A 25343-nucleotide genomic window follows, 5' to 3' on the forward strand; every position below is an offset into this window, starting at 1 on the left:
GAGCCCAGCACACTACCCGGAAGAAGAAGAGGAAGCCAGACTTTTAATGCTATACAAAATCGAAAACGAAAAAGTTGCCATCAATAAAGAACATCGTTTAATACCACCAAGAAGACTCACCCGCGGTATGCATGAAAAAATCTTCCAAATTCCATCATGTAAAAATGACTACAGATGCAACTCATTTTTCCCGAGGACCATCAGAGATTGGAACAAGCTGTCGCCTGACATAGTATCTGCGGGGTCAATTGAGTGCTTCAAAGCTCAATAGGCCAAACACTTTATATAAACTGTAAAGAACTCTGTTTTTAACCTGTACATTCTAGACTTTTAATCGTTTATTCTGCAATTTTTCTTCGACACCCACACTACGACATAATAATCAACGAGTTGATTGTGGTCGTCAACCGGTAGAAGTAGAAGAAACCCGTTTTAAGTATTGGCCGCTTTGACTCTCAACATTTGGCAATTAATTATCTCCCTTGTGTTGAATATTTCCATTACTTTTTAGCGAAACAAAGTAAACATTCACGCATTTTAATTAAGTAAAAATGATTACAGGTAAGTTTCACATGTTTATCTGATTTCGTATATTAAAGTACAAGAAATATTTTTATTATTTAGACTTCTTAGTATTTTATTTAATTATTTTATTATACATGTAATGTAAAAAATGTCGGTGCTGACAATCCTGATTTTGTCATGGAAATGTTGATTTCCAGTCGTTACACCCCCTGGACGTTACACCTCTAGTCTTAACACCCACTAAGCTTGGACATTACACCCACCAAGATGTAAACATAATTGATTAGGTTACTAAGGTGTGATCCAGTGTTCATTCTAGACCGCGCGATTCGCGCTATTTTTTCAAAGATCGCGCACATCTGCAGCATGTGTGCGAGAAAATTCGCGCACTTGATATCCGTTACGGGTTTTTTAAACTGTTAAATTTTGCTTTGCGTATGTATTGAGAAAAACACCGGAAACCAAAGGGAATTAACTCTTCGATTCACGGGTTAATAAACTTTAAAGAATTTTCGTTTAAAATGATACTTGGGTTAATTAAAAAAATAAGAAATTTCGTTTAAAAAATAAAGGGATGCGACTCGTGAATGATTAAGGAAGAAAATTGTCCTTTGATACTGGAATGTAAAACTTAATTCTATACATTAATTAAGACACTTACATGACTTAGGTTTTAATATCATATCATCATTCATATCATATCATGATAGACAATCAGTGTTTTTTTTTTATTGTTTTAAATGATACAGAAATATCATGTGAACAATTATTTTCATAATCCTTTGTTTTTATTTAAGTCAGCAATATACTATGGAAAGTGCAGTTATATTTAACAGCAGTTACAATGGTATTTCACTGACTTGACTGTTTTAAGTAATGTAGAAGTTAAAACAAATAAACATTCAAACGAAAATGAAAACATATAAATGGTACTTGATCAATTCCCCCCCATTTGTGAAAAATCCCCCCTATTTTTCAAAGTGAGGGGGGAAATTCTCCCCTACTTTTCGATTTCTAGAATGAACACTGGTGATCACACCTACCATGGGGCACACTTCACTTGATTAATGATATTCCTGCTTTAATGTGTGTCCAATGGGGGTCTGTCCAAGTGTTTTTTATTGCTTGTTTGTCTGTTTGTCTGTCTTATTGATGTGCAGTGTAAAGTAGGAAATAACAATTTTTTGGTGTGAAAAACATTGTTCTGTGATATTTTCAAATAATTTGTAATTATCAAAGTGTAATAATAACACCTAAAATTAAAGGAGATTGTTCACACCATTGTTATTAAAATTCATTTGAAGATGTTGTTGTTTGATTTTATGAATTCTAAAGAATATTGCATCTTTATGTCCTGGCAAAAGAATATCAAAGGTAACAAAGGTAATAAGACAAATACTCAATGCAAGTTGTTTTTACTCTTTGTCCGCATATATACAAGAACAATTTAACAGAATATCATACTATAGGTATACACTGTTACTCTGTCAAAATGCCCCAAAAACAAATATTTTGGTGTATTGATTCAAATTGTAAAAAAAGCGTGTTAATAGTTCTGATTTTGCTGTTTCATGTGATAATTGTGGATTATGGCAGCATATTAGATGTGGTGATACCGGTAAGTCATTTTCTTTTTCCTATTATAAACATTGTAGATCTATATAATTTGAGCTCCATGACATCATGTGATTTTGAACCTTAGGGCATTTTCCGTTGCTATCAAATGGTCTTGTAACTGATAAATAATTTAAAACACCAACTTGGTTTAAGCTTATTAGCTGCGCCATTCTTGACCAATTTATTTTTGTAAATACTCATTTATAAACTTTAACCTACACAATTATATAACTTATATAATTATTAGTCTCTATAAAAACATATCCATTAATTATGTATAATCAAAAACTATTTGTTACATATTAACCAACTACATCATGTGGAAAGTTTGGAATCCTTATAATACTTTCTTATTTTTACATAAATGAAATTTAATTTAATGGTCTTATGGACAATAAGACTTGGTATCTGTGTTTTATCTGTTTATATTACTTATATAATTATTAGTCTCTATAAAAACATATCCATTAATTATTAATAATCAGAAACTATTTGTTACATATTAACCAACTACATCATGTGGAAAGTTTGGAATCCTAATAATACTTTCTTATTTTTACATAAATGAAATTCAATTTAATGGTCTTATGGACAATTCTGGGTATAACTTGGTATCTGTGTTTTATCTGATTTACATTTTATTAACAAAAATATTATTTTTCTAAAAATATGATATGATATGTAACAGAATGGTATTTATGCAGGAAAAAGGAAATGGGTTAGAGACATGAGGGATTATACATGTAATATATATTTTTGTTATCATTCAAATAATTAAGTTGATCTTATGTTGCATTAAGACTCATGCCCCAATTTAGTGTTTTAAATCATTGACACAGTTTTGTGTCATCATTTATGAAACTAACATAATGTAAAACTAACAGTAACACTGGGCCACTTAGATAAACATTGGACCTATTTGGGCCACATTAGGGCCAGACAAAGACCCTCTAACTGTTTATTAGGGGCCATAAAAGATACACAGACTAGTGCCAATTAGGGCCCTACCATAACCTGTGAAAACATGCTTTGATTGCTACAGTAAGTGACAGACTCCTGTTAATTGTGTTTCAATATAAAAAAGTATTTCTTCAATGATCCCTCATTATCAATTCTGACTTGAAAGTTTAATGATATTATAATTAATAAAACAACTGTCACTTTGAAGTCTGCAGTAAAATTTTATATATCATACAGTGACAATATGTTACTTCTATTTCAATATCTAACAAACTCACTGAAACCAACAGATAAAGGATATTTTTACTTTATTAGTACTTGCTTTAAATTAATAGCAAGTTTTACCTCCTTTTGTTTGAGTGATATGAAATAGCCTAAGGGCAGATTTGCTTCATGGTCAATATCAGAGACATAACACTGCATGCATTTTATGCACTGCTAATCAAATAGATATATAAATAGATAAGTGAAATACTATGGTTACTACAATAGTAATAAAACTTAAGTAACAAATGTGATACACTGAGATAAAGATATTACCTTACTCCTTATGTATTTGATTATGTATTATGTATTTCCATAAATAATAAAGAATTAGTTCGTATAGCTTTAAAATAAAAATAAATGTATAAATTTAAGATTGTGTTTTGTATATTCTAAATATTTTTTTTATTTATCATTATTTTTATTTTATTTTCAAAGTTATTTCAGTCTGTATATTCCTGAAAAAATTATTAATGATTTAGATGCTTATTATAACATTATGGTGAAATAAAAATAAATGTATATGAATTAAGATTGTGTTTTGTTTATTCTAAATATTTATTTTTATTTCCTCAAGTTTTTTCTGTCTGTATATTCTAGAAAAAAAGTATTTATGATTTAGATGCATATTGTTACAGTCATTCTGGTGAAATAAAAATTAATGTTTTAAATGATGGCTGCTCAATTAAATAATTTGAGCAACCATTAATCTCATCAGTGTCATCTTACATGACAAATCCAATTAGTGGTTCATAAGTTGATTACACCTTTCTAATCTAATCAATATCTTGGTGGGTGTAATGTCCAGGCTTAGAGGGTGTAAAGACCAGGGGTTTAACGTCCAGGGGGTGTAATGACTGGACACCGAAATGTTGACTCAAGACCGTTGCTTTTCAAAGTCATAAGTTGTATACGAAAGTAAATTTACAATTCGTCCCTACATCTTCACGAAGTCATTAAGGCTGAATGGGTCAAGTTCCCCCTGGGTACTACTTCCCCGTACCCTGGGGTACTGCTTCAAAGAACCCGGGGTACAGGGAAGTAGTACCCGGAAAAAAATTGAACCCACAATTTTTATGCCCCCAGTAGGGTGGCATATAGCAGTTGAACTGTCCGTCAATCAGTATGTCAGTATGTATGTATGTTTGTACGTCAGTCTGTCCGTCCGTCCGCAAAAACTTTAACATTGGCCATAACTTTTTCACTATTGAAGATAGCAACTTGATATTTGGCATGCATGTGTATCTCATGGAGCTGAACATTTTGAGTGGTGAAAGGTGAAGGTCAAGGTCATCCTTCAAGGTCAAATGTCAAATATATGGCGTCTGTCTGTCCCAAAACTTTAACATTGGCCATAACTAATTCAATACAGTCAATTGGTGTATAACGGATAGCTACCCTTCTCAAAAAAGTGTGTGAAATGTACGTTTTACGTACGTTTTGCGTGCATTAAACGTGGCGGTATTGGCACTGCGTTTTTTGTGCGCTTTTTCTTACCGAGTGAGTTTTTAACAAAAACAAACAAACAAGAAAATGTGCGCTTTTTGTGGATAAATGTGCGCTTTATGTGCGTTAAACGTGTGCTTTTTATAAGTGTGTTCAACGTGCGCTTTTATGTGCGTTAAATGTGCGTTAAACGTGCGCTTTTTATATAAGTGCGTTTTTGACTACCATTTATGTGTGTAAAATGTGAGCTTTTAAGTGCGTTAAATGTGTGCTTTTTGTGAGTTAAATGTGCGCTTTTTTTATTTAAAAAGCGCACATTTAACTCACAAAAAGCGCAGTTATAACCCACATAAAAGCGCACATGTGTGTTAAAGTGCGTTTTTATGTGCGTTAAATGTGCGTTAAACGTGCGCTTTTTATAAGTGCGTTTTTGACTGCCATTTATGTGTGTAAAATGTGCGCTTTTAAGTGCGTTAAATGTGCGCTTTTTGTGAGTTAAATGTGCGCTTTTTTATTTAAAAAGCGCACATTTAACTCACGAAAAGCGCAGTTATAACCCACATAAAAGCGCACATGTGTGTTAAATGTGCGCTTTTATGTGCGTTAAATGTGCGCTTTTTAAATAAAAAAAGCGCACATTTAACTCACAAAAAGCGCACATTTAACGCACGTTAAGCGCAGTTATAACCCACACAAAACGCACAATTTACGCAAATGAATGGCAGCAAAAAACGCACTCACAAAAAGCACACATGTGCGTTAAAGGTGCATCTTTTGCCTTAACAGTTGATTCAATTATATGCTGTTAAAAGTTTTTTTTAATTCAGATATGCAATAAAAACCAATAATTATATAAACATATATATTTGTGTATTTTAATAATTACAAGATAATTCAATTTTATACTTTAATGTACACCAACATTTTTTAACATACATGAGTAATTAAATATCAATGGCAATTTGATGAAATAAATATAAACATAATTTGATTATAAATAAACAAAAAAATAATAGCATACTATAATAACATGTACAGTATATTCACACGAACAGCTATATACATAAGAAAGATGCATATCAATCAAGGCCTTTCAGCATTTCTTTGAGGCAGCGGAGTGCAGCTCTCATCTTTCTCTCCAAGTCTGCCACTAGCTGGTCAAACTTCTTTGCAACAATTATACTGTCATGGCCTTTGCGCGATGCGTCTCGTGCATGATCTCATTTGATCAGGTCCTGAAAGATATTTTATAATGTAAGTGTTGAATATTGCTGTTATGGTAATCTTGTTGCTATAAAAATTATAAAATTAAATCAAAACTAGTTTGTTTGCTTGTTGTTTTGGTTGTTTATTTTGCAATTTTAATCCCCTGATCACATGTGACTTAACGCTTTTCATAAATAAATACGTTTGATAGAAAATACTGTTCGAAAATGTACCAAGATACGTGGTCTCATTTTACTGTGTGGACTGGTCGGAAGTGTGACACCTTTAAAATGCAATAACCAGTACCCTGTATAGTATTACCTCTAAACAAATCCAGCTTTTCTTGGTCAAGGAGAGGGCGCGGTTTTCCCACTCCTGTTCTCCTCATGTCGGCCAGCTTGTGCAGGGTAAAACCTGGTATTCAAGTCCATACATCAGGTAGTCTCTTTTTTGCTCCCTTTTTTGGCAGGCGATGCGATGATGCACATTCTTTCCATGGGGTTTAACCTATAAATTAAAAAGTTCTCATTTAATATGGGGGAAAAATCTGTTCATTAATGACCAAAAATAGGTATAAATAACTTTAAGATGACAATAACCATAAAATACAGCCATAATAATTCAAATGGTGTTGTTTTTCTTTAAAATTGCATTACATTTACTCATCAATTTACATTTCCCAGTGACAATACATAAATATGATAATGATCATTATTAATTCAATAAACTAAATAAAAAAGGGATGCAGAATTGAAAATACGAACCTGTTACAACAGACTGTTCTTCAGTATTCCAAAAATACAGGCAGTTGTTGAACTAGACCATATCACTTTATATGTCTTTAACCACCCACTTTTAATCTCCTTTATTGTTGATTTACACATTGTAGTAAATACACATTTTTTTCATCACACAATACTTCATGCTGAAAGTATTTCAAGACATTTTACACTAAAATAATAAGTCTTAATTCTAGCTTAAAGTCAGTTGCTGATGCTGCTTGTTTTCAAAAAATAACTTCCTATCTGTGGTTCTCAAATAGATGGTGCCTGAACAAATCAAAAGTATATCAACACCCCTTAGTTAGGCTTAGATGGAGGACTGATAGGGACTGGCTATTCTCTTATCTGATACCATGCTGTGTCTAAGCCAAAAATTGCATAATTTGAGAAATACTGATAAGGCAGTCATTTCAACACCAAAATATTTATTGAATAATACACAGCACCCTTAACACATTATATTTAATTGTAAATATTTAAATATAACATGCTGAATGGTTTTAGCAAATAATATTAATAGTATAAATATTATTTTAATTGCCTTTTAAAATGTATGTTTATGGTCAATGTGGTAGACATTAATTGTATTAGGGTATAAATATCAGTATAAGAAAGTTCAAATACTTATTTATGTTGAGGAAATATAATTGATACTATCAAGCCCACATAATACTTTTGACACTTTCAATATTTTTAATTAGTTACACACAGTCTGATATAGGTGGAAATTTTTAGAAATGTTTGAGATTAAAACGTAAGCAATAGGGTATGCATTGAAATTGTATGATAAAGTATGTAAACATTAAACAGGTTAATATGGACAACCAGTAATTATTCAAACTGCCCCTTATATTATTACAGGTTACTGAGATATATGTCTATGTTTAATCATTTGATGTAAATAAATTGTTAGAGCCTGCAACAATTTTGTTTCTTGTTCAATTTCTGTACAACAATTGCTAAACGGTTGTTAAAGACGCACTTTTTAAGAAGTGTGTTAAACATGTGTCTTTTTAGATACATCCTTTTAAAACAGATCATATGATAAAAACGCACTTATGAAACAAAAGACTAACTTATGCTTAAAAAAGACGCACATCAAAATAGAAAAACGCACTTTTGTGAGAAAAAAACCCACATCTGTAAACCTTAAAACACACTTCTTAGATAAAAGACGCACTTCCTAAATAAAAGACGCACTTCTTAGATAAAAAACACACATTTTGCTCACATCTACACTCAAAAGCGCACTTACAGATGAAGAAAACACACAAAAAAACGCACTTCCTAAATAAAAGACGCACTTCTTAGATAAAAAACACACATTTTGCTCACATCTACACTCAAAAGCGCACTTACAGATGAAGAAAACACACAAAAAACGCACTTTTTCACTAAAATAACGCACTTGAAAAGCAAAAACGCACAAAAAGCGCACTTAAATGCACTTTTGATCACTGAAAACGCACATATTAACAAAAAACACACAATTAACGCACTTTTAAGTGCGCTAAATGTGTGTTTTGGTAAAAAGTGCGTTTTTATTTGACAAGGGTAAGGACTTCGAGTCTCATTTCAACGTAAACACCATGCATTCAGTAATTAAACCATTAAACCTAGATAGACACATGTCTTTCCTATTGAAACATGCCAGCGGTTTTAAATTTCCAAAAAATATTATTTGTTTACAGCGCGAATTTCATGGTACACTGATTCAGCCATTACCGGATCGCTTAGGTCTTTATCAGATTACATGTGTATCATGTTATTTCTTGAAATTTGACACAGCATTTGTAAAAAATAATTGCAATATATGTACATTTCCAGAAAGGAAATTCATTTCTGCGTTAAATAAGACCAAATTCATGGAAATCGCTGCACAATTGATGAAGTAATTGCTGTTCAAAGCGATGCACCCTATATTCGTGTCATTTTGAGTTGAATCTATATACATGTATAGATTTGATTGCGAAAAATATGTTTTCAGAGAAATTGATTTTTCGTTATTATTTGATTATTTTTCATTAAAAATGATGTTTTTACTTATTAATATCATAGCCACACGCTTACCACATGTGTTTTGGACAACTTCAATTGGGTTTATATTTATTTTGAGACAATCCCCACATTCCTGAATATGGGTCACCACATGTCCGTTATTCACTAAATCCCGAGTTGCAGCTTTCATGCTTATTTTATATGGTACGCATTAATTTGGTTTCTTAGCATTCTAACTTTTGTAAATGACACATGATACTAAAATATAACATCAATGAACATTATGTTTACAAAACAAAATCTGCAAAATTCAAGAAACCATTCGTCTGCACTTTTCCTGTCGTCACAAAAACATACGTGACCTTGTTTTGCTTTCGAAAAAAGAAACAGTTGTAAACATTGACACACATCAACAAAAACATGAATCGACTTAACAATGATAGGCTATTTGTATTCAATTTATAGAAAACTATAAATCTTAACATAAATATAAGTATTTTGCAAAAACGTTTAAGCTATCCGTTACTCACTAAAATCCGCTATACACCAATCGACTGTATTGATTTGAAAATAGCAACTTGATATTTGGCATGCATGTGTACCTCATGAAGCTGCACATTTTGAGTGGTGGAAGTTCAAGGTCAAGGTCATCCTTCAAGGTCAAAAGTAAAAAAAAAAAAAAAATTCAAAGCGACATTCTCATGAAGCTGCACATTTTGAGGGGTGGAAGGTCATCCTTCAAGGTAAAAGGTAATTTTTAGCTCATCTATTTTTTGAAAAAAAATTATGCGCTATTGTCATCACCTTGGTGTCGGTGTCGGCATTGGCGTCCGCTTAAGTTTTGCGTTTAGGTCCACTTTTCTCAGAAAGTATCAATGATATTGCATTCAAACTTGGTACACTTACTTACTATCATGAGGGGACTGGGCAGGCAAAGTTAGATAACTCTTGCGTGCATTTTGACAGAATTATGTGCCCTTTTTATACTTAGAAAATTGAAAATTTTGGTTAAGTTTTGTGTTTAGGTCCATTTTATTCCTTAAGTATCAAAGCTATTGCTTTAATACTTGCAACACTTACTTACTATCATAAGGGGACTGTGCAGGCAAAGTTATGTAACTCTGACTGGCATTTTGACAGAATTATGTGCCCTTTTTATACTTAGAAAATTAAAAATTTGGTTTAGTTTTGTGTTTAGGTCCACTTTATTCCTACAGTATCAAAGCTGTTGCTTTCATACTTGCAACACTTATTAACTATCATAAGGGGACTGTGCAGGCAAAGTTATGTAACTCTGACTGGCATTTGGACGGAATTATGGGCCCTTTATACTTAGAAAATTGAAAATTTGGTTAAGTTTTGTGTGTTGGTCCACTTTACCCCTAAAGTATCATAGATATTGCTTTCAAAATTGGAACACTCACAAACTATCATAAGGGTACAGTAAAAGGACAAGTTGCATAACTCTGGTTGTCATTTTTACGGAATTATGGCCCTTTTTTGACTTAGTAACTTTGAATATTTGGTTTAATTTTGTGTTTCGATCCACTTTACTTCTAAAGTATCAAGGCTATTGCTTTCAAACTTCAAATACTTTCATGCTATCATGAGGTTACTGTACCTGGCAAGTTGAATTTTACCTTGACCTTTGAATGACCTCGACTCTCAAGGTCAAATTATTAAATTTTGCTAAAAAAATTGCCATAACTTCTTTATTTAATGATTAGATTTGATTGATACTTTGACAAAGTTCTCTTACCTGACATACCACAATAGACTCCACCCAAACCATCCCCCGTGCCCTCCCCCCTCCCAACCCCCCCCCCCCCCCCCCCGAATCCTCCCCACCCCACCTTAAAAATTTTATTTTAAATTTCATCTCACAAATGACCACCACACCCTTACACTTTACCCTCCCCCCCCACCCCACCCCCCAAATATTTTTTTTGAAACAGTTAAAAAACACAAATATTTATTTTTATTATTTTATTTTTGAAATACCGTCCAACCATCGCACTCAAGAATCCCCTCCACCCCACCACCCCCCCACCCCCGAATTTTTATTATTTTTTTTGCATTTTTTCCCGCATTTTTGGAAGATAATGTAATAAATGTCCACACCCCCACACTATACACCCCTCTTCACTCCACCACTCCCTCCTTTGTGATTGAAATTGAGAGTCCCTTCACCTTTAAAAAGAAAATAGATGAGCGGTCTGCACCCGCAAGGCGGTGCTCTTGTTTTTTTTAAATTGACGGCGGCGTTCTCATGAAGCTGCACATTTTGAGTGGTGGAAGTTCAAGGTCAAGGTCATCCTTCAAGGTCAAAGGTCAAAAAAACAAAATCATTTTTTTTTCCAAAGCAACGCAATAGGGGGCATTGTGTTTCTGAACACATCTCTTGTTTAGTTTTGCAGGAAGGACTTTCCAAAAACTTTGCCAGCGTACATGTTTCAATTGTAGAGTGTCCTGACCTAACATCAGCGCCATTCAACCTGTCAGCACCAGGTCTGTGTGGCAATGCTCGACTTGTAGACATCGGCGGTCCACCCTATCTCTTCCCATATGCCCAACGAGACTAGGTGAGAACAGAACTTTGTATTGAAAACATAGACTGTTTGCATGATAAGTGGTGGATTTTTCATGCTTTCATGTCCAATTAAGACATTACCTTGTGATTTTTGACAACAATGTTCACATATTGTTAATTTTCCATTAAACTTTGTTTTATTTTGCATACAAATATACCATGTTGCTCGCTTAAAGGTCGAGATCATAATAGACACTTGGAGTGTGTGTATGTTCCTCATATTACATAGTACATTTAAACTTTCTTGGGAAGTAATAAATGGACAAATGAATTGGCACAAATGGATAATGATATGAAGACACTTGTAACATGCTTCAACTCAATCTCCACGCAGAGTTCCCATCAAATCTCTGCGCAGAGGTTGGCTTCAACTATGTTGCTCGCTTAGTGGTCAAAGTTACACTGGACATTTTGGAACTTTTTGCATATTCCCTCCTGTTGATATAGTTGAATTACATTTTGGTGTCTGTTCATTTGCATTTTTATGCCTCTGGTAGGGTGGAATAAAGCAGTTGAACTGTCCGTCAGTCAGTATATCAGTCTGTCGTCTGTCCGAATACTTTAATGGTCATAACTTTTTTAATATTTAACATAGCAACTTGATATCTTGCATTCATGTGCATCTCATGGAGCTGCACATTTTGAGTAGTGAAAGGTGAAGGTCAAGGTCATCTTTCAAAGTCAAATGTCAAATATATGGCGTCTGTCCGTCCGTCCGAAAACTTTAACATTGACCATAACTTTTTTACTATTGAAGATAGCAACTTGATATTTGGCATGCATGTGTATTCTCTGGAGCTGAACATTTTGAGTGGTGAAAAGTGAAGGTCAAGGTCATCCTTCAAGGTCAAATGTCAAATATTCTGTCTGTCCGAAAACTTTAACATTGGCCATAACTTTTTCACTATTGAAGATAGCAACTTGATATTTAGCATGCATGTGTATCTCCTGGAGCTGAACATTTTGAGTGGTGAAAGGTGAAAATCAAGGTCATTCTTCAAGGTCAAATGTCAAATATTCTGTTGGTCCGAATACTTTAACATTGGCCATAACTTTTTACATATTGAAGATATTTGGCATGCATATGTATCTCATGGAGCTGCACATTTTGAGTGGTGAAAGGTCAAGGTAATCTGTCAAGGTCATCCGTCATGGTCAATGGTCAAATTTTGCATTATTGAAGATAGCAACTCCATATTTGGCATGCATATGTATCTCATGGAGCTGCACATTTTGAGTGGTGAAAGGTCAAGGTTATCCTTCAAGGTCAAAGGTCAAATATATGGCTTCAAAGCGGCGCAATAGGGGGCATTGTGTTTCTGACAAACACATCTCTTGTTCATGCCCATTTTTTTTTCGTACCCAATTTTTTTGTAACCAAATTTTTTTTGGAATGAAATATTCGTACCCAAATTTTTTTTTGGCATAATTTTTCGTACCCAAAATTTTCGTACACACATTTTTTTTCTTCACCAAAATTGTTGTACCCACATTTTTTTTCGTACCCACATTTTTTTTCGTAACCATATGTGAAACATGTGGGTAAAAAAAAATGTGGGTATGAAAATTTCGGTTACGAAAAAAAAAGGGGGTCAGTACGAAAATTTTGGGTACGAAAAAATTATGCCAAAAAAAATTTTGTACAAAGAAAAATTAGGGTACGAAAAAAAATGGGGTACGAAAAAAAATTGGGTACGAAAAATTTTGGGTACAATTTTTTTCTGGGTACTACTTTCCCATACCCCAGGTGCTTTGAATTATACTTCCCTGTACACCGGGTACTTGGAAGTATGCTTCCAAGTTCCCGGGGAACGGGGAAGTAGTACCTGGGGGGAACTTGACCCATTCAAAGCCATTAAGTACCGACCTGCCCATGTGATCTTTGAGGGGAAATACTTAATTTTGAGCCAAAGCAGGTCAAATTTACCCCGGCTGCCCGGGTTTTTCGCCAAAGAGTTAATTTTGATCCAAATAGCCCAGTGCATGATGGCTAATGAGACCTTATAATGTGCGGTGGTAGACAATTTAAAGACAATTCATGTCTGGCTGCCCTTAACCACTGTATCTTCATCCTCTATGGATACACCGCTTGGGGGACCCCGATCTTCGAGTTCTGGTTGACAGCGAACCTAGCAGTAGAGAGGACATCCGGCTCAAGTGATGACCGTACACGCTTGATTAGCAGAGCTGCCTACAGAAGTACCCCTATCCAACAGAGAAGTCATCAAGAAAATCTTCTGCGGTTGACTCTCGCCCCAGTTGCGATGTGCACGCTCCAGCTGCTGACAAATTTTTGACAAATTTACCAATGTCGGAAAGTACAGTCACCGTTTTAATTGGGAAAATTGGCGCGAAAAAAGGGAAAATGTAAAATTTGCTTAAATATTTTCAGAAGTGGAATTACAGGTCTTTTTATTCCTATTTTATTGCTTGGTACTTAACTGAACAACCCCATTTTAATATTCTTTTACATGCCTGTTTGCTAACATGTTCAGGTTTAGTTCTCATTTTATTTGTTCATTATTATTAGGTTTATTGAACTCCATTTTATAGGCATATGTGAGACATTCTTTTTTGACATGACAAAGGTGGTTCATTATCAGGAAGAACTCTGAGCTGTATGTATGTTCTCATAAAAGCTCTGAGCATTCAATAACAACTATTACCTGCACAACCCCATCTTAATATCCTTTTACATGCCTTTTTGCTGAAATCTTGTTCAGGTTTAGTGCTAATTTTATTTGTTTATTAGCAGATATGCTTTTGGAACACAATTTAGGCAGCATTCCTTCCGTTTAGGAATTTTTCAGCTGTGTTGCATAAAAGCCATTGATTTGTGTTTGATGCAGGTATATGGGTGAACTACCGGTAGGTGAGGCTGCACACCACACTTTTATAGCCACCAAGGCAAAAAGGCCATGAGAGATTCCTAAATAAAGGGAATGCAAATAAGCACCCTTTTACATGTTTAATTGATGTTTAATTGATAATTAATGTAAAATTTTAGGTTTGTTTATTTTTATTGGCTCTAAAATTCTGAACTGTTATAGGCCTACTGAAAGTCAGAATGACAGATATTTCTAGCTCTGTTGGTCATTTTTGGATAAAATTTAAAAGGACTTAAATTAATTGCAATTTCTTGAAAACATCTAAGCACCAGATTTCTCTGTTTAAGTCAAGTTCTTCAAATGTTTTGCATATGCAAGTGTGTTTTTTGGATTGCTCAGACTTTCAGCAAAGTGGAAATTGTTGTTGAAAATGGCTTAAATTGGCTCAAAGCCCGAAGAATTAAGCTATTTTGAAATAGTGCTTTCCTTGTTTTCAGATACTGGTGATTTAGTTTTGCTGTTAGCTGTGCAAGTTTGTCCCAGACTCCAACAGGCAGAGACGTTGGAAGTCATGTTTTCACACCTGAAGGCTTAAAGGGGCCTTTCACAGATTTTGGTATCTATTGAAGTTTGCCATAAAATGCTTTATATTGGTAAATGTAAACATTGGATCATAAAAGCTACATTAAAAAAAACTAGAATAAAATTAAAGAAAGAAAAAAGTAACCCTTAATGGGGCTCAAACCACTGACCCCTTGGGCCCTAGAGTAAAAAGTCAACCGATTAGACCACTCGACTATCCGTGCTCATACTATGATTTTTGTATTTTATACTATATATAAGCAATCCAGTTCCTCGTAGCATCACAAAATATAACGACAACAACAGAACTCTCCAAATTATTCAATCGTTTTGCGTTGCAATGCTTTATAATTTTAAGGTTTTTAAATAGTCAAAAGATGCACATAATGGATATTTTAGAGCATGGTAAATGTTCAGTATTACTGTTTCCGCACAAATATAACTACAACAAAAATTTGCGAATCTGAAACATTTTTTTTTTATTTTGTCAATTTACCAAAATGTGAAAAGGCTCCTTTTAACCTAAAATAGCACTTTGCCAAAGTCCTCAGAGTATGTCAGTATGCCATAATAAGACTATTATTGGTATAAAGTAAAGGGAGATAATTTGAATATTTACAATATTTATTGAAATGCACTTTAATGAACCTGTACTTTGTGCAACATTAACTTTTAGTATACTAAACTGAAAAAGTGTGTTTCATGTCTCCTTTATTTTACCAAAATATTCTCAAAATTACGAATAATATTGAAATAAAAATATGCATAACTAACAGTTGTATAGTCACAGGCGCTTGATGGCAATGTTTCTTTTTATTTATTAATTTTGTATATATATTTTTTTAGTAACCCGTTGTTTATTATATTGCATACACATACTTAATCAATAAAAATCTTTCAACAAAACGTCTTCTTAAAGAAAGACAGTTCGACTATGTATAGGTTACAATATACTAAATCTTTTTGGAGTGCAATGCTATACTCTCTAAAAACATGAACATCATTTATAAGAAGACACAATTCTTTGTAGGGGCACTTTCCATGACTTTATTTAAGAATGTTTCGTTATGTATGTGGTAGGAAAAACATTGATGTTTAACAGAAATTCACTCTTTTGCTTGAAGGTTGGAGACTACATGAGACTTTGACAGATGGCGGGAAACCCTCATCCACTGGTACAAAGCCGGTAAATAGATGGCTGTAAAACAGTGACCGTTGATTCGCGTCGAGTTCTTTCTTGCATAAAGCATGACCTATCTTTTTTATTGTTTAAATCATTGCGGCTTGAAATGCTCTTTAAGAAAAGGTATGGTTATGGGGGTCTCTATGGTCATTTCTTAGCAAAAGAGAAGAATATAAGTGAATTAAATGTATGAATTCAGGTTATTTGACCTGGAATAGGTCATTTGACCCCCACCCTAATATAGCCGAATAAAGGCCAAAAGTTCTTTCTGACTTACATTCAAAGGCATATTGGTTGACCGTGTAACGTTAATGTGCTACATGAAGTCAGAATTCAACGCCAGGGACTCCATGATTCAGTAACGCAACAATAGCTTGTGCTCAAAGCATGAACATTCAAACAGAGCCCCATTTCACCGACATGGAATGGCGGACATGTTTACAGTTTGGACTGTGCAGCAGTCTTCATATTTAGTACAATCATGAATATAACAAGCTTTATCACTTCATATTATTTTTAGAAATACACTTAAAATACATAAATGCATGTTTTTTTTTCATTTTATATCTATTTCTATTGGGTATTTTGACTTTTTCAGGTAGAGGAATGTTTGCGACTAAACCGAGGGCCATTGGATAAGGGTTGTCGATGGCAAAACAGGTAATAATACTAAATTATTATCATGTACACAAGCAAATAAGCATATTTATGATGCTCAAGGTGTGAAATACTGTCATAATCAGGTTTGTGGTCACTCAAACACTTGCCGTCTTGCAATTCCCCTTGCAGTTTGTATCGATAGTTCCGCGTCCTGACATGTAAAGCTCGTGCTTTGTTGGCAGCGGAAGTTGGCTCTTAACAGGTTTATCCTTGTTCCTGAGAATGTATGCAGTACAGCTGAGTTGATTTGCTACTTGTAACCCTACAATTAGCTTGTGTTTGATTTTGTTTTCTCACAATATGCTTACAGTCATGGTTCCGGCTTGAAAGGATGTTGCGTCCAACTTAAACATAGGATTGTTGTAGCAAGTGTCCCCTTCATCATGTAATTACCTTAGAGGGATCTTTTTGCCAAAATTTGGCTCTTTCAGCAACCAGTTTTGTTTTTATTTGGTACATGCTTCTCTCATTCAGTGATTTAAGGGAAGTATTGACCTTATTCGCTTGTCTTTGCATACAAAGATGACATGGATCAATGATATTTGTTGTGTTGAGAATTCTGCGGGAAGCTGTGTCCTCAGAAGAAGTACTAGAAACCCCTTTCAGGAAGCCTGCATTGATCTGAGCTGCCTTTCTGCCTCTGTTACTACATGGAACCTCATTTCTAAGCTTATAATGCTTGCCTACATATATGTATCTTATTCATTTTAACCTTTCCTTCTAGTCTAAACCTCAAAATGAGCATTTTTTTCGTTCGCTCAGTTATGAACCCCCATTTTGACCAGATTGCCACCATAAAAATAGTCAAAAGTACTTATTTTGTGCCCAAAGTATGAAATTTTGTATTCTCTTGAACCTCTAAATGAGAGCTGGCAGTGCATATTGACCATCTGCTGCAGTTTAAAAGCACCCATGACATTAAATGCTAGAATATATCATTGGCAGCTGGTAAATAAATGAGCTCCGAGCGACAAGGCACTTTCAAGATTGATAGCAATTTAATTATGAGTAATGATGCACTTCCGTTAGTTGAGAAAATGGCGAGTGACCTACCTTGTCAATATCTATATACATAGTCAAAGTATCTTTTTTTAAGACAACGTTTTGTCGGGAGATTTTTATTGATTTAGTATGTGTATGCATTATAATAATCAACGGGTAACTGAAAAAAAAAACAATAAAAAAAAAACATTGCCATCAAGCGCCTGTGGTAAATCTGTAAACTAAAATTGCCTCAAAATAGAGCACCCTAAAAGCGGTGCTCCGACTGGTCTTTCATATTCGTGGATATGAATTTTGTGTTACTGAAAATAAAATGCCAATGAAAAACACGTTAAAATTCATTTGATCGTAACATTACGCATGAACGGAGTGTATTTTTGTTCATACAATTATTTTCATATACAAAATAAAGGAAAATACATTTTAAAAAGCCTTTATCTGTTTATATCCCCACTTTTCAGTCATATCCGCGGATATGAGTCATATACGCAATTTAGTCGTACCCAAAGTCAAATGGCAAATGTGTTTTTGTCAAGCTGTTCTGTTTATTTGTCTGTTAGAACTGCTTAAACACTTTTTAAAGTCATTGAACAACAGTCTGAATGCTGTTGCCCATGTATTTTATGGTCTGGAGTAAAGACCATGCATTTCTAAGGAGTGTTGTGTACAACAATGAAAGCAAATGTGAATAAGATTTCTTGTGCACTGCCTTAGATTTTTCTGACACAAATCAGGAGCTATGTCTTTATATAAAATAATGCATGTTTCACATATTAAAGTGCTTTTTTTGCGTAGTTTTTTCTTAATTTGGGTGGTGTTTTTTTTGCAAACAAAAGTTTAAAAATTTGACACTGAACATCAATTTCTAAAAAGAAGGTAACAACGTTTTCATTGCCTTGGGGGTTATGTTGAATGATTCAGGCTCATTTGTTGTAATGGATATCATGTTATTCCATTTTCGAGCAACTTTGGTAAAATTGCCTTATTCTAAAGTTTGGACTTCATTCTGTTATTACATTTGTTTTTCTTCCATGTTCTTAGATGTGTTATATTTAATTATTTTCTGCATTGTAGTCTCTCAGAGTGTTTGCCACCTGACTGCTTGTGTCTGTAGTCATAGATCGAATCTTCAAGCTAAACAACACTATCCAGATCCGCATGTAAGTGACTTTATTCTGTATAAAGGATATTGAGTTGCCTTTTTATGTGCAATTTGTGTGGCTGCAGCCCTTTAGTGCAGATTTGCTGGAAATTGAAGCTGCTAAGACATAGTTTTTTGGTGTATTATGCAGAATTAGGGTAGCTAAGCTTTGTTTGGCTCTTTTGGCATCCCCCTTTTATCTCGAAAGAGTTTAACAACGCAGCTGACATACTGCTGCTTGTGGAGAATTTCTGTTAGTTGACATTGGTAACATTGTCAGATATTAGATCAATTATCTTCTGCATGAGAGGGTTATTTGCAGATTTAATGTTAAAGCAAAAAAAAAAACAGTGATCGCCAGCAATCTGCATTTTCAACTTTATCACCCAAACCACACCATTTTATTAAGGGCACCAGCACTTGTTCTTTTTAATGTTTTTCATCATATTTGAAAGCTGAATAAGTTCACTTTTTAGTGGCAGCCGCTACATTCTGCACAAACAGATTTATTACTTATGAGTCAGCACACAACTGTCAAAAAGACTGTCATTTCTTACAATGTTTGTGGCACTCTAGTTATTTGATGTTCCATATCCATGGCATGTTGACAGCAATGCTGAAGTCCAGAATGTCTTTTGTTTCAGCCTTTGGTAGCAGCTTGTGGTGGTTCACATGGACGAGCAGTTGAGTTCATCAAGGAGCACGGCTGTAGTCATCGAAGAATGCTAGACTCTTCTTTGGTTGTCCTTGGTAATTCTTTCTTGTTGTCAAACTTTGTTAAAAGGTTTAATCCACACTTTTGTTATTCTTTGGAAAATCTTTATTCAAGTTCAAGTTTTGTACTAGCAATAGTGTGCAGTTTCTCTGCTCTATGTGTACATGGAAATTCCAAAGGAAAGCATTTGAGTGGCTTGGTCAGTGTGATTGAGCTTTTAATGCATTCAATTAAGACTGATAGATTACTCACAATGCATTTTTGGTTTTAAGGTGTTTAGATTATAATCCTGTCATCTCAATGGTGTTTCTGTAATGAGTGAACCCCTTTCAGTTGGTGTGAAAATTGGATTATCTCCCTTCCATTAGCAATTTTAGGTGAATGCTGCATTCGGACCTTATCCATGAAATTTATTAAAGATACTTATGTAGAAATGATTTGTAAGCTTTGATAGTACATTTAACAAATTATAGTGTAGTATTTCATTTAAGTATCTATTTACCTTTCATATAATCATTCATTAAGTAGAGAGAAAAAAAAGTGCTTTATGCCAAAACGTATCAGATAATTGTTTCCCATTTGAAAAATGCCAAATTTGTGGGATATTGTTAAGAAATTTTGGATTGTCTTTCTTGCTATATAAAAAATCACACACACACACGTTTTGCTTTGAATAAAGTTTTCAGTGCTATATACTGTGCTATATACACAAGTGCCTAATAGAAATGTGTGGAGCATGCAAATAAGGTAAAAAGCAAGGCCTTAAAGTAGCTACAGTACATAGGATTTGAGCCAAGTTTTTATGTATGATAATTTATATTTGTCATACCAGTAATTTCTCTTTGACATTAAAGATATATGTGCCTAAATCAGTTTGCAATGTTAAAAATTATTATTGAAGTCTCTTTGACAAGAATAAAATTCACTAACAAATCTAAATAATGACAAAAAATGCATGCTCATTTGTAACGATGGTATGCATTCATGTTAGATGATGGTTTGCAAACACCCTTATGATTGATAGTTAAACACTTAAACTGGATAGTATGTAAATGCATCAAATAAAACAGGAACTACTGATTTGTATTTTGTTTTACTAACCTCTTACGTAGAAGATGTCGAATCTGTGGATCCACATGCTTCACGCGAGAATGCAAACACAATAATTTATCTTATAGTCTCCTTATTTTGGTTTCAACATTCATTTGTATTTGAAATTATTTCAATATTAATTTATTGACACCCATATCAAGTAATATAATACTGCAAAAAGGGTTAGAGTGACTATCCAAATTGAATAATGCCACTATAATGGGTATACATTTATTAGGTGTGTCTCTGATTTGATGTGTGTTAAAAAAAGACTGCAGAATGTATATTTTTGCAATGTAGTGTACAATTGTTTGAATGTTATTTTAGAAGGGAGAACTATTTCTCAGAAATTATGGAAGAGACCGGACCTTTACTTCATACATCAAGAAACTCTGTACTTGGGTACCTTAATTATTATACCCCCATAAACAAAGTTTAGGGGGTATATACATGTAATAGGGAACTTGTCTGTCTGTCTGTCGGTCCGTATTAAGTGTCTGCGCTCTAATTCAAGTTGTTTTCATCCGATCTTCAACAAATTTGGTCAGAAGTTGTATCTAGATGATGTCAAGGTCAGGTTTGAATATGGGTCATGCCAGGTCAAAAACTAGGTCTCTTTGTCACTTAGTGCGTTTTTAACATTCAGCATGTTGTCCGCTCTCTAATTCAAGTAGTTTTCAATCTTCTCACCAAACTTGGTCAGAAGTTTTATCTAGATGATCTTAAGGCAAAGTTCAAACATGGACCTTGCCAGGTCAAAAACTAGGTGTCTGCTCTCTTATTGAAGTAGTTTAATTCCGATCTTCACCAAACTTGGTCAGATTTTTTTTTATAGATGATCTCTAGGCCCTGTTCGAACACAGGCCATGCCAGGCCAAAAACTAGGTCACAGGGTCACTTAATGCGTTTTACACATTCAGTATGTTGTCCGCTCTCTATTTCAAATACTTATCATCTGCTCTTCACCAAACTTGGTCAGAAGTTTTATCTAGATGATCTCTAGGCCATGTTTGAACATGGGCAATGCCGGGCCAAAAACTAGGTCACGGGGTCACTTAGTGCGTTTTACACATTCAGCTTGGTGTTCCCTATTTCTAGTACTTTTCATCCATTCTTCATGTGGGGGTATTCTTCATGTCTGTGACAAAGCTCTAGTTATAATTGTTTTTATTATATTGGTATTTTTAGCCATGGCTAACTGCATACACTGTTAAAACCAATTAAAAAGGACAATCAATATCTATTACAATTTTATATTGGTCTGTTATGAGCCTTTCAACCGAGAAAAACATCTCATGTTGGTTAAGCATGTCCACAAAGATGCGTTTGTACATGAAATAGTATATTATACATCAAATCTCTAAACAAAATATGAGGTGTGCCATTTAAAACTTTAAGCGTTAATGTTCCAGATTAATGTCAACATATTAAAAATATCTTAATATGAGTAGTTTGCTGCTTTGGTAGGTAACATTTTACCAATACATTCTGTGTTAAATTGTTATTTTGCAGGCAGTAGAAAGCCAGGTTGTCCACTGGGATACAACACTGAACAATTGATGCAGAGGAACAACCCCATACAGTTAGATGGCATCCTGAGAACTCCATAGTGTGTGTGCAGAGATCACTGCAGTGTATCAGGTGATGCATGATAGTATATTGTTCTCCACATATATAACAAACTGGATCAACCTTTAGGATGTTTGCATAAGCGTAATACATTTATCAATATAAATTATTCCTGAATATTTAAGGCTCTCCTTCACATGTTTGTTAAAATTTCGATTTTTTTTACCCTATTCCATTTGTATTAACTAAGGCCTTAGAGTAAATTTCTGTTAGAGTATATGGGAGACCTTTATCTCGCTGGCAACTAGACCTTTCTTTTATGCCCCATCCTCCCTTATCTATCCAGAAACCCTACATCAGCCAGATACTAGGCAAATGTGATAGGAACATTATTTAGTTTTCAAGATGCAGTGACAAAAGATCCGATCTAGATAAACTGGTCTCTGCTTGAAGATACTGTAATGATGTCAAGAAATGCTTTTGCCGGTGTCTGATTTTGGATCAATTAGGACGCATAAACCCAAAGTTTCTGAGTAATTTTCAAAATTATAACTTTTCTGGTATCCTTTTATGTTTCAGGCAAGCTTTTAATGATGACAAAAATCAGCACATACAAAAGGATTGATCCTGCTGGGGAACTTCTAGAGGGGTATTTAGCATCAGAGACCTCATCCTGTACCTTGACTGGGCACTTCAGCCCTTCCAAAGTAGCCCTATGTTAGTGGAAGCAGTGCCCAGAGATGACTTAATTATGAAGTTTTTTTCAAATGGAAGGCAGCTTGCATGTAAAATAATATTGCTTAAGGTAGGCGACCAGTATTAGTTACAGTAACATTTTGTTGTATTCTTATGAGTTGGTCAATGGTGGAACTACCATTTTTTTTAAACCGGAATTATTATTTTAAAAATAATTATAGTTGTCTTGTTGGAGATGGTTCTTAAATATATAATCCATACATTTACAAGCATGTTAAATTTAAAAGATGAGTCTAAAAGTTTGTGGATATTTTTATAATTTTCCAGAATTGTGTAATGGCATCTGACCTTCACCTACACCATGGGGTAGTGTCCCTTGCACTACACCTGATTGAGATAAATACATGTTAGCCTGGACATGGGTCAAAATATGATGTATGAGGGACAGTCAACGCCAGAAGTGAAAATTTTTCCTGGTTGAAATTGCTGTTTTTAGTTCAGACAAAGTAAAGTAACATTCAATGTGCTGTTGTTATTCAAAGGCTTATTGAAATTGTCCTTATGCTGGCATTTAAGCTGTATGAAATATTTAAGTTTTTGACGACAAGTAATAAGTAGGAATCACTTTTGACTGTTTCATAATGTTTTAGTTAAAATACTGAATCTTGTATCTAGGGTTAATTGCAGTTTTGGTTTTATATTTAAGAAGTAGTGAAGGATAATAATATTTTCCTTTCATTCTTTGATTTTTTTTTGGCAAAAGACCTTACAGATGTCGTTGTTTATAAACTTAAGTGCTTTTCATAATGATTGCTATGTTGTTTTTTTAATTGCCCTCTTTGTTATGTTTTGAAACCTGTACAATTAAAGATTTTCTTGGGAGGGATTTTTCTAAAATTGTTTGAATGCTTTTTTCTTATTGTGTTCCGCCTTGTCTTTCCGCGATTGAAAACTTTAATGTTAAGTATTTCAGTTGTTAGAGGAGACCGGTATATTATGTCAAACAAGAAAAATAGTTTTTAAGTTAGCTGTGTACAATATTCTTATATGCCATCTGAGAGAAAATCAACCTACGATACTTTTTCAACTCTGTAAACGTGAACCAGTCAGCTTTTGTTGGAATCAAATTTTTTATGAAATTTGTTTTTATTGCTGGAAGAGTTTTCTCCCTTGTTATTATTAAGGATTTTAAAGACATGACTATTTTGGTGAAGCGGTCTGATGTAAACTTATGATAAACAATGTACCATTCTAGAGTTATATCAATTGTTTATAGTACATATGTTGATGTCAATACTTTGGATCCCATCCTAGTTTTGGGTCATCATTTAAAATAATAAGTTCATGTACACAAATCATTCCACTTCATGTTTATGGCTGCAGTCTGTTCTTGTTTACCATTCCCTATGCAACCGTATCATCCAACCACACATTGATTTACTGTCAACTCGGAATATTTCAAATCATCTTACCAGGTGAAGAAGATATGAATGTTTCATATAACACCAAGACTGTGTGTTTCAACGCAGTTGTTGACCAATCTCCAGTCACCTTTATCAACTAACCTTTCGTTTGACATATAAATTGTATAGGAAAATAAAATTCATAACACCAACCATTTGTTTTCCATGCACAGATTATATTAATTGTTGATTTAACCTAATGTATGTCTCGTGTAGCAATTTAGAAAAAAAACATATTGTTTATCTTCCGATTCGTATGCAACTATTTAGGATTGTGATAATTAATTTTTTAACATAGTTTTGGAGGAACTGGTTGAAATGCTACGCATCAAAATAACATAAGCGTTTTGTATTTACTGAAAATCATCAAAACAAAGTATATTGTATTGTTTTGTGTGCATTGTTAATTTGGAGGGTAAGCAACGATACTTCGTTGAAAAATCTGGTTGACTGTAAATCGTGTCAGAATGTTTTCCTGGAACGGAATAACCACAAACGTATTTACTTATTCGGTTAAATATTTAAATACACCTTCACATTTTTAACCAGGTTTTCTGAAGGAAAAAACGGGTTATTAGATTGGCGAATGTCGGCGGGCAGGCTGGCGGGCGGAACAAGCTTGTCCAGGCCATAACTTTGTCGTTCATTGTGAGATTTTAAAATCATTTTGCACATTTGTTCACCATCATTAGCCGGTGTGTCGCGCGAAAGAATTATGTCGATATATCTAAGGTCAAGGTCACACATTGAGTTCAATGGTCAAAAATGGCCATAAATGAGCTTGTTCACGCCATATCTATGTCATTCATTGTGAGATTTTAAAATCATTTGGCACATTTGTTCACCATCATGGGACGGTGTGTGGCACAATCAGTTCAGTTTTAGTTGTCTCCCTTTATCTGACTTTTTTCACATTGAAAACCTGGTTTTGTGACAATTTTGTCCCTTGTTACACATTTCAGGAGGGTTTTATTCTTAAGTGTTTCAGATGAAGATTATTTACTTTTATAAGTTGAACTGAAAA

General features: G+C 34.1%; 2 long non-coding RNA genes across 4 annotated transcripts; one reads left to right on the forward strand and one right to left on the reverse strand.

Moving 5' to 3' along the window:
- The first annotated feature begins 475 nt into the window (after positions 1-475).
- Positions 476-24419, forward strand: LOC127874233 (uncharacterized). Of its 3 annotated transcripts, none has more exons than XR_008046725.1 (10): positions 476-561; positions 11262-11380; positions 14714-14832; positions 15923-15984; positions 16580-16641; positions 18718-18803; positions 19429-19534; positions 22104-22232; positions 22740-22965; positions 23184-24419. It is a non-coding gene; the product is annotated as an uncharacterized LOC127874233 (long non-coding RNA). The 3 variants fall into 3 exon arrangements; XR_008046727.1 differs by having other exon boundaries at positions 15923-15973; XR_008046726.1 differs by having other exon boundaries at positions 506-561; positions 11208-11380.
- Positions 5426-7744, reverse strand: LOC127874235 (uncharacterized). The gene is made up of 3 exons (XR_008046728.1): positions 6783-7744; positions 6340-6525; positions 5426-6047 (listed from the first exon to the last, which is right to left on the reverse strand). It is a non-coding gene; the product is annotated as an uncharacterized LOC127874235 (long non-coding RNA).
- Positions 24420-25343: the final 924 nt, after the last annotated feature.

The sequence above is a fragment of the Dreissena polymorpha genome, chromosome 3 (genome assembly GCF_020536995.1).
Source record: "Dreissena polymorpha isolate Duluth1 chromosome 3, UMN_Dpol_1.0, whole genome shotgun sequence".
NCBI classification, from domain to species: Eukaryota; Metazoa; Mollusca; class Bivalvia; order Myida; family Dreissenidae; genus Dreissena; species Dreissena polymorpha.